The sequence below is a fragment of the Sycon ciliatum genome, chromosome 1, assembly GCF_964019385.1.
Source record: "Sycon ciliatum chromosome 1, ocSycCili1.1, whole genome shotgun sequence".
Lineage (NCBI taxonomy): Eukaryota > Metazoa > Porifera > Calcarea > Leucosolenida > Sycettidae > Sycon > Sycon ciliatum.
The window spans coordinates 93,935,098-93,946,142 of NC_088643.1; the positions used below are offsets into that span (position 1 = coordinate 93,935,098).

The 11,045-nt window shown below is 46.2% G+C and overlaps 1 long non-coding RNA gene across 1 annotated transcript; it reads left to right on the forward strand.

Moving 5' to 3' along the window:
- The first annotated feature begins 7,390 nt into the window (after window positions 1-7,390).
- On the forward strand, window positions 7,391-8,259 carry LOC135807175 (uncharacterized). Its single transcript, XR_010551499.1, has 4 exons — window positions 7,391-7,493; window positions 7,579-7,719; window positions 7,863-7,934; window positions 8,219-8,259. It is a non-coding gene; the product is annotated as an uncharacterized LOC135807175 (long non-coding RNA).
- The last annotated feature ends 2,786 nt before the right edge of the window (window positions 8,260-11,045 follow it).

Sequence of the window (11,045 nt, forward strand, 5' to 3'; positions counted from 1 at the left end):
AGCACTCTTCCGTGGATGTATTACTCGACACAACACCACCCATACTTGTTTTCTAGAAGTTTTGAATATAATGATATATTGCAGTAGGAAGTAGTATACAGTCAAATAGGATAGGATAAGAATGAATGATCAGCTGTCTGATAAAGAATGCAGTTCATTAAAGACTTATTGGAAGCTCTCTACCAGCTGATCGTCTTGTTGAACGGCGACACTGCATAATGATATGAAGCTCTCAGTTAGCTGTTTCAGTTCCGTGGTAGAAAGTGTCATGTGCGCGTCCAGAGCACGATGAAAACATCTGGGCTCCACGTGGATGCAGACGATTGGAGCAACAGTAAGACGTACCTTCAACGCCTGCTCGTCAATGTCGAGGGAGACTGCCCCGGGGTAGATGAAAACATCTTGTTCCACATCCAGTTCGAACGAGCTGGTCGGGACTAGCTTGCTTTCACCGTTGATGTACACCCGACATTGACCGTCGGACGAACGTGATGGGTAGAAGTTGGTCTTGATCTTCTCCACACGTCCTCTTCGGAGAGTGTCACGGAGCGATGGACAAGTCTTGATCAAGTTCGTAATGATGAACTCAGTGGACTCATTCAGTTCGATGTAAACCTGTCCTTGAGCATCTTTGCGAGCTGTTGCCGTACTACCACAGGCTGGTAGAGCTCCTGAAGGGAAGTACATCTTATAACCAGGCTTGTAGAAGGATCTACCTGATGACTTGTAGGACAGTTGCATGTCCTCCTGAAACCCATCCACCACAATCTCTTTGTGGAGCTTGGTAGGAGCAGGTGGCACATAGCGACGCTTAGCCGGTACTGCGTTCGAAGAGAGCACAACTTGAGGAGGGTCAGCAGGAAGAGCGGAATTCTTCCTCACCCGTCGCTCGTATAGGGAATCCATCTTCCAGGAAGCGAAGGCAGAACAACTCATCAGCACTGTATTCGATGAACGAATGACTCAACTACAGGACAACCATCTGTATTTATACAAGTCAGAGACGGGGGCGGATTGAAATGTTAAAAATATGTGTCAGCTAGATCAACCAATCACCATCAAGCCCGACACAAACATTTGCCCAATCAGCATTGAGCCCGCCAAAAACATTTGACCAACCAGCATCAAACTCGCCAAAAACATTTTGTCCAGTCAGCGGCATGCCCACCAAATAATTATCTCATCTTAAAGATTCCTTACATGATACAGCCACTTTAGTGAACTGATACAGTATGGAAATAAGATCAAAGTCAAACGTGTGCAAGTTCTGAATCACGTGATCAAGTGAATAGGTTTCCCAACAATAGGCATCAATCAATGATGTCATAAGAGATGTATCAGATGGAGATAAAATCAGCAAATTCGTACGCAACGTGGACAGTTGAGATGATGACACCATCCTGGTCGACTCCATGAGATGCAGTACATATAGGAGTGGAAAATGCTGAGGAAGAGGTTTCATGATTCGACTGAACCTCAACCATGATACATTGCTACGAGGTAAGTAGGAACGCAGTTTACGTAGTACATCCACATTCGTATCGTATACTATGCAGGATAATGCTATAGCATAGTTTAAACTCTTGTACAAACAGGATTTTTTCATCGCAAGTAACTGCTCCCGAAGAGGGTGTACGCAAAGCTGATCGGATAAGAGTTCAGTTTTCGAAAGAAAATGCAAAAGATGACGATCCACACCGCATAACCGCTCATGTACAGCGTAACGCTTCTTCATCAAACTACATCTCCTATGCACATCATCTTCAGGGAAGTAAATCACCGCCATGACAAGTCCACACGAAGAACACACGTATCTTCCTTCATGTAAAACATGATCAAGATGTTGACACTGTTTTTCCTCCCCGTATTGCTCTTTTTCTTCTTCTTTCTTCTTAAATTCAGAATCCATCTTCACTCCTCACCAACATCCTCATTATGACACTATATCCAGCATGATATCTACTTTATATAACCAATCCTATCCGGGGCAATTATCAGGTACAACCATTGGGGTAGATGACCTCATACCCTCGCCAACACGTCGACGTGTTGGCGAGGGTATGAGGTCATCTACCCCAATGGTTGTGCCTGATAATTGCCCCGGATAGGATTGGTTATATAAAGTAGATATCATGCTGGATATAGTGTCATAATGAGGATGTTGGTGAGGAGTGAAGATGGATTATGAATTTAAGAAGAAAGAAGAAGAAAAAGAGCAATACGGGGAGGAAAAACAGTGTCAACATCTTGATCATGTTTTACATGAAGGAAGATACGTGTGTTCTTCGTGTGGACTTGTCATGGCGGTGATTTACTTCCCTGAAGATGATGTGCATAGGAGATGTAGTTTGATGAAGAAGCGTTACGCTGTACATGAGCGGTTATGCGGTGTGGATCGTCATCTTTTGCATTTTCTTTCGAAAACTGAACTCTTATCCGATCAGCTTTGCGTACACCCTCTTCGGGAGCAGTTACTTGCGATGAAAAAATCCTGTTTGTACAAGAGTTTAAACTATGCTATAGCATTATCCTGCATAGTATACGATACGAATGTGGATGTACTACGTAAACTGCGTTCCTACTTACCTCGTAGCAATGTATCATGGTTGAGGTTCAGTCGAATCATGAAACCTCTTCCTCAGCATTTTCCACTCCTATATGTACTGCATCTCATGGAGTCGACCAGGATGGTGTCATCATCTCAACTGTCCACGTTGCGTACGAATTTGCTGATTTTATCTCCATCTGATACATCTCTTATGACATCATTGATTGATGCCTATTGTTGGGAAACCTATTCACTTGATCACGTGATTCAGAACTTGCACACGTTTGACTTTGATCTTATTTCCATACTGTATCAGTTCACTAAAGTGGCTGTATCATGTAAGGAATCTTTAAGATGAGATAATTATTTGGTGGGCATGCCGCTGACTGGACAAAATGTTTTTGGCGAGTTTGATGCTGGTTGGTCAAATGTTTTTGGCGGGCTCAATGCTGATTGGGCAAATGTTTGTGTCGGGCTTGATGGTGATTGGTTGATCTAGCTGACACATATTTTTAACATTTCAATCCGCCCCCGTCTCTGACTTGTATAAATACAGATGGTTGTCCTGTAGTTGAGTCATTCGTTCATCGAATACAGTGCTGATGAGTTGTTCTGCCTTCGCTTCCTGGAAGATGGATTCCCTATACGAGCGACGGGTGAGGAAGAATTCCGCTCTTCCTGCTGACCCTCCTCAAGTTGTGCTCTCTTCGAACGCAGTACCGGCTAAGCGTCGCTATGTGCCACCTGCTCCTACCAAGCTCCACAAAGAGATTGTGGTGGATGGGTTTCAGGAGGACATGCAACTGTCCTACAAGTCATCAGGTAGATCCTTCTACAAGCCTGGTTATAAGATGTACTTCCCTTCAGGAGCTCTACCAGCCTGTGGTAGTACGGCAACAGCTCGCAAAGATGCTCAAGGACAGGTTTACATCGAACTGAATGAGTCCACTGAGTTCATCATTACGAACTTGATCAAGACTTGTCCATCGCTCCGTGACACTCTCCGAAGAGGACGTGTGGAGAAGATCAAGACCAACTTCTACCCATCACGTTCGTCCGACGGTCAATGTCGGGTGTACATCAACGGTGAAAGCAAGCTAGTCCCGACCAGCTCGTTCGAACTGGATGTGGAACAAGATGTTTTCATCTACCCCGGGGCAGTCTCCCTCGACATTGACGAGCAGGCGTTGAAGGTACGTCTTACTGTTGCTCCAATCGTCTGCATCCACGTGGAGCCCAGATGTTTTCATCGTGCTCTGGACGCGCACATGACACTTTCTACCACGGAACTGAAACAGCTAACTGAGAGCTTCATATCATTATGCAGTGTCGCCGTTCAACAAGACGATCAGCTGGTAGAGAGCTTCCAATAAGTCTTTAATGAACTGCATTCTTTATCAGACAGCTGATCATTCATTCTTATCCTATCCTATTTGACTGTATACTACTTCCTACTGCAATATATCATTATATTCAAAACTTCTAGAAAACAAGTATGGGTGGTGTTGTGTCGAGTAATACATCCACGGAAGAGTGCTGCCTTGCCTCTTCTGATTCTAGCGTCCCCACTGATACTAGTAGGGTATGGGTTGCAGGATGTGAAAAGAATGGAATTGGAAAAGATGAGCCAGGTTGATTTCATGTGCGCACCATCAAGGAATGCGTCAATCATGACAAGGTTCCATCATGAATGTGAAGACTTCGAGACTCGTCATGCCATTGGCATGGACCATTTATTCGTTCCAGATTCACCGTTGTTTCACGAGTGGACATCTGCTAAAAAAGTTGCAATGAAAAAATAAAATAAAAAAATAAAATAAATGAAAACTCCAAGCGCGTTTTGTACGGTCATACCTCAAAAAGAAGAAGATTAAGTTCCAATACGAAGCTACCAAGTCCGATTTGAACAAGGTGGCGGGGCTCGAGTCTCTCAAGTGCCGGTGGCAATTCATGTTATTATTATTTTATTTATTTTACTAGGGTGTTTCCCACAGACCATGTGTTTGGTTACGCTGCACAAGCAGCGCATTACTTTATCCCTTCCACTAATTGTTATCGGCCAATCAGCATACTCTCACCACCTCGCATCCAATCAGCATACCCACGTCACACTAACGTTACACAAACTTGTCTCATTATGCGAAAAAATGGTACTGAATCATAGCAACATCCTCCTGGATAATGAACAAAATAACGATTAATCTACATATTTCGATATTTGCAACAGGACTAAAATCGATGGAGTTACGACAGTTTTACGGTATGTACACAATATCAGTCGTTAATGACTGATGCACCGCAAAGGGTTAAAACACAACAACCGACAACAACCGACAACAACCGACAATAACCAACAACAACACCCAACAACCGACAACAACCGACAACAACAACCAACAACAAACAACAACAGCCAACAACAACCAACAACAACCAACAACAACCAACAACAAACAACAACAACCGACAACAACCGACAACAACCGACAGCAACCGACAACAACTACCAACAACAACCAACAACAACCGACAACAACAACCAACAACAGCCAACAACAACCAACAACAACCAACAACAACCAACAACAACCAACAACAACCGACAACAACCGACAACAACCGACAACAACAACCAACAACAACCGACAACATCCGGCAACAACCAACAACAACCAACAACAACCAACAACAACACCCAACAACCGACAACAACAACACCCAGCAACCAACAACAACACCCAACAACCGACAAAAACACCCAACAACCGACAACAATCAACAACAACCAACAACAACACTCAACAACAACCAACAACAACCAACAACAACCAACAACAACCAACAACAACCGACAACAACCGACAACAACCGACAACAACAACCAACAACAACCAACAACAACCGACAACATCCGGCAACAACCAACAACAACCAACAACAACCAACAACAGCACCCAACAACCGACAACAACAACACCCAACAGCCAACAACAACACCCAACAACCGACAACAACACCCAACAACCGACAACAATCAACAACAACCAACAACAACACTCAACAACAACCAACAACAACCAACAACAACCAACAACAACCAACAACAACCGACAACAACCGACAACAACCAACAACAACCAACAGCAAACGACAACAACCGACAACAACCGACAGCAACAGCCAACAACAACATCAACAACGACGACGATAACGACGACAACAACCAACAACAACATCAACAACGACGACGATAGCGACGACAACCACAACAGTGTCCGGTAATGTGTGGTAGAGAATGGCAGTCAGCCAGACTGTGTACAATTGAACATGTATAATAATAATAATAATAGCACATTTCGCGTAGTTGAGCACTAAATAAAGAAATTCAGTGGTTTTTCCCACTTCTGTCTTGTGAGCATCATCAGCAAGGTGTAGAAGCTGTTGATACTGATTTGTCCTCGAGTGTCGAGCTGCACAGTTTCTTCCAGTCTGTCTTGTCCTCTGCTTGTTGCCGGCACCTGGAAAGGGCTTCCATGGTCTTCATGGGCACACCCAGCTTATTCAACTGAGCGACCAGACTTGTGGCTAGTGTCAACCTTGGCCGCCCACGAGGTGCTTTGTTGCCCTTTCCCAAATAGCCGCTCATGGCTACTTAGGGTGGCGTGTTCGTGTCCATCAGTAGCACATGACTGGTCATTCGTAGTCGCCTACATGCAACTGTGTCATGTATTACTACAAGAACTCAACCAAGTTCTCAGCAGTCATGGAGTAGCGGCAGGTTGGGCAAGTAGGGCTTAGGGGCAGAACTGATCCACTCCTTGATACAGTGGAAGTGAAATTCATGACCGCGCTCCAACTTGGATAGAGGACGGTCCAGGGTATCCTGACAAATCACACAAATGGACTCATGACTTATTGCTGACGAGTCTACCTTAGTAGGTACTACATTGGTGTACTGCAGCTCCATGGGGTGTATTGCCTGGTCTTGATGGTGGTCACCGTAATACACCCCGTTGAGGTACCACTGATAGACACCCTCCTCCTCCTGAGAGATGAAAGCAGGTCCATCTTCCCTATGCCGAAGGTTGTATCGGTACCACTCCCGTACACGATTGTTACCTTCCCTGCGTATCACCGCTGGCGAATTCTCCCTGTGGAGCCTTCCGTGGTGATACCACCGTAGAATACAGTATGTGGCGTCACAATAACTGACTGCAGGACCGCCGGCTCTAGACGCCGTTGAGGTAGTACTCGATGCTACCCCGTCCTATCCAAGCAGGTTCATTAATGCGATGAAGGCGACCTCCATAGCACCAGGCGGACACTCCCCTACTATCAACAAGAGCTGGTCCGTCCTCCCGATGGAGTCTACCATCGACGTGCCAAATTTCTTGCTGCGCGTTTTGATCTGCCAAGTCCACAACAGTTCTTATTGGCGTCCGCCTTTCTATTAGTAAAGGACCCGTGGTGAGAGACCACGACCGGTCGTCCACGTCTACACCGAATGTATCAGCCATATCTATTTACTGAGAATAATGTAACAACTCCTCCACAAACGCTTCTACAACTGACGTCTTCTTCATCCCCAGATAGGCGTTAGCCTTTGGGTAATCCTGAAATAAAGATTATTATTATTATCCTGGTTTTTTTTCCTCTTGGTGGTTTTGGATAAGAGTTGAAAAGTCCAAAAGGTCAACTGATGACCTTTGCATTACTTGGTATGATTGGATTTTAGCGGATGATGTCGTTATGCAGCTGGAGAGCGAATTCGACAGGAAGAAGGTAAAGGCCTTGCTTTGCGGTTCACACCTTCACTTCAGTATCATTACAGTATGGCTTTCACATGTCACTGCGGTGTGGAACTTACAGGGGTTATACCCCTGTTTCAGCACCTGAGGCGGTGCGTCAAGCGCCGCCTCTTTCTTATAATATATTGTGACAAATGGTAAGTGTGCAGTGCTCCTAGCTCTCTCCCCCAACAAAAGAGCTCTATGACACTGTGCTTTCTGCGGTTTCTTTCGTTTTTACAGTGGAGAAAGGCTGGTGGGAGGCCAGGCCGTGGCCGCACACCTGGCGGGTGCGGCCCATCGAACCCGTTACTGGGAGGGCCGGCAGGTCGGGCTGCTGTTGCAGTCCGACTACCGGGACGCCATGGAGCGTATCCGGACCCTGTAAGTAAGCACTGCTCTGTCTACATGTATACTTATCCCCCTCGTTATAGCGATACTTACTTGTTTCGTATCCTCTTGTCTTACCCTGCTTCCGTATTCGTGACACTAATAGTGTTTGTGTGCGCTCATGCTTGGTTTTACAGATGATGATGATGTATGAAGGTCTGGAGCTAGCTGCCGTCTTCGGGATGTGCCATTTGTTTTCAAAATTATTTGTAAGTACTTGTAACAGGCGTAGTGTAGTAACTGTGTATGCAGTGTAGTAACAGTGTGTAGTGTTTTGTGATGGTCCTGTGCTATAGCGGTCGTAATGTGTTGGGCTACTGAAGTACACTGCATGAAGGGATATGTGTGGGTGCTTCGACATATTCTCGTGCTTCCTAAATCCTAGATACGTGTATAGCACTATAACCTAGATGTGTGTGCGCGCGCGCGTGTGTGTGTGTGTGTGTGTGTCCGCGCATGCGTGCGTGTGCGTGCATTGTGTTCTCTTCTACAGACTCATCCAAGTCCATTTAAATAAAAGTGTATTATAGTGAACAGTATTGTGTTTTGTTACAGTGAATATGTGGGGAATGGTGGATATGCCTTAGTGTGACTGGATACCCGCGGGTTGTGACTCTTTGCTGGTCACTCTGGATTCTCCAGTATAGATTCGATGCAGTGCAGAGGGGATTTGTGGTGCGTAGCAACACTGCTTCACTGTGACACCCCTTCAATAATTGTTTTAATGCATGATACTCCGGGCGTAGCCGGTTGATTCTAACTGTATCCTGATCAAAGTAGAAATTTGCATCTAATGGACCTGCATGGACAGTAGGCATTTCCCTAATCGGCCGGGCGAAAAATTCGCCGAAAACAGTGGTTTTGAAGAAATTACCCATCTTTTCGCCGAATTTTCAAAAATTCGCATGTTGAATTCCCCGAAAACCGATGCTTCAGTGCTTCAACAGGGTGTATGTAAATGTACATGACGTAATGGGAGCGGTGACTTCAAGTACTATGTTTAGCCGAATTCTGATCTTGGAGCTCATAATATGGCCGAATTTGAACATTCTCGATCGAAAAGCCGATTAGGTATGCTCTGCATGGGCAACTTGTCAATCAGTGCACATCTACGATGTGCGAATAAAACGAATGCAAGGAACGTGAACTTGTTTGCTGCACATCTACGAAGTGCGAATCAGGGAGTAGTATAATGACACGTGTACTAGTACACCTTGTGTTGCACGGCGTCTTTTCCACACGCATAGGACCACTGAAGGTCACACGCTCCGCGTGCGTATGCACGCATGCGCAATATGTCACTGCATGCAATGCACATCTACGATGTGCAAATCAGGGAGTAGTACGTATTTTACTACTCCCCGGTGCGAATGCACCGAACGTGCACAAGTGCACGGTCGCCACGGAAAAGAACATGATGACATTTATGACATGGCAGGGCCAAAGGTCAAACCCTGGGGGAGTCCCGGGGCCAGACCAAACGCGCCCGATACAGTGTGCCTTATTTAACCCAAAGGTCAAAGGTCAAACCCTGGGGGAGTCCCGGGGCCAGACCAAGCACGACCGACACAGTGTGCCTTATTTGGCCCAAAGGTCAAAGGTCAAAAAGTGTGCCAGAACCTGCCCCGCACTAACTACTCACAAGCAAAGAGCTCTCACTGCTCTGAGTCTCTGATCGGCAGTGACCGCCTAGAAAGCTACCGGTAGGCGTGCCTGTACCTGTAGATGTTGAAATGACTGCTTTGTTCATCTCTTGCTCTGTTCATTTAAAACATGGTTAAACTTCACCTGGGGTTCCCAGTAAAAAGGCAGTAGCCTGTTTGGACTCCCCTAGTAAAATAATAAAAACTACTACTACTACTCGTGTTCATCATCACCAATATACCGATCATGAAGAGTCCCGTATTTCCCCGATTGTAGGTCGCACCCCCACTTTCAGGTCCGTGTCATAGCGTTTTGGTATTACAATGTACATGATTGTACATGTATATGCATTCGGATTTTTCTATTCATCTCGAGCATGCGTTGACTTGGATTTTTCTATTCATCTTCAGGCCCGTCGCACCGACTTTGGAGGTGGGGCGGTCCGGGGGGCCTCCCCCCGAGAAAAATTTCAAAAATTGAAGCCAATTGCAAGCATTTCCGGGTATTTGGTGTCATTTCAGTGTACGGTAACTACAATGAAAGTCTTTTTGATTCTGCAACAAACGAAGAAGACGCTACGATCGGGGACAAACATTACCCTCCCCTGGGAAAAAATTCAAAAATTGAAGCCAATTGCAAGCATTTCCAGGCATTTGGTGCCATTTCAGTGTAACTGCAATGAAAGACTTTTTTCTGCAACAAACCACGATCGGGGACAAGGATTTGTCACGTTTGCGCTAAGCTGTGATCATTGTGCTTTGTTGTAATGCGCTCCAAAAAAAAAAAAAAAAAAACAGCCGAAAAAGTGGGGCGGCCTTTTTTTATTTTTTTTATACGAAAGTCCACTATATTCCCGAATATGTGCGAGAAGTGGTGGCGGGGCCAGGCTGCTCTGCCGACCTCAAAGGTCTCGGCGTCTACCATGGTCTACGCAGACAAAGCGCGCCATAATGCAGTAAAACCATGTAGAGAGGAGGAAGAGGGGAAATGAATAATAGTGAGAAACAAGGACAATGGGTAGATGGTCGTGAGAGAAGCAGAGTGAAAGATAACGTCACATTGTGGGGGGGGGGGGGAGGATGCTAGTGAGGCACTGGTCTAAACCGTTTCAAAGGGCGTCGGTGGCTGCTTGCCAGTTCAGGTGCAGCAGATACTTGTTGAATTTTTCTTTGAATGATTGGAGCTGGCTGGGTTGCGGCCGTGCTGGTAGAATGGTCGCTGGTAGGCTGTTCCACAAGGGAATAATGCAGTCTGGGTAGGAACCCTGGAGGCTGCTACGAATGCGCACGGGCAGCGTCGACTTGAGCTGGAGCGGGTGGCAGTGGGCAGTCTCCGTGGCTAACCTAGTGGATCGACCACCCACTGGGCGGGGATTGGCTGGAGGTGGGAGGATGGGCTTCAGGGGGCTTGTTGTTGGAAGGTAAGACAGCTTGAACGTGAACGAAAGCGCAGCAACCAGTCGGCGGTGTTTCAGGCTGCCTGAGTGGGGAGCCAGGCGCCTGGGCCAATCACCTTCAGTGCCTTGTGCTGGATTTTGTCCAGTCTGGATGTACCTGACCCCATCCACACCAGGCAGCAGTATTCCAGTGTTGGCCGCACGAAGCCTTTGTAGACTGCCGTGCGGCCGCTGGGGTCCAACAGGGGCGCAACCTTTCTCAGGAAGTGTAGGCGTTGGG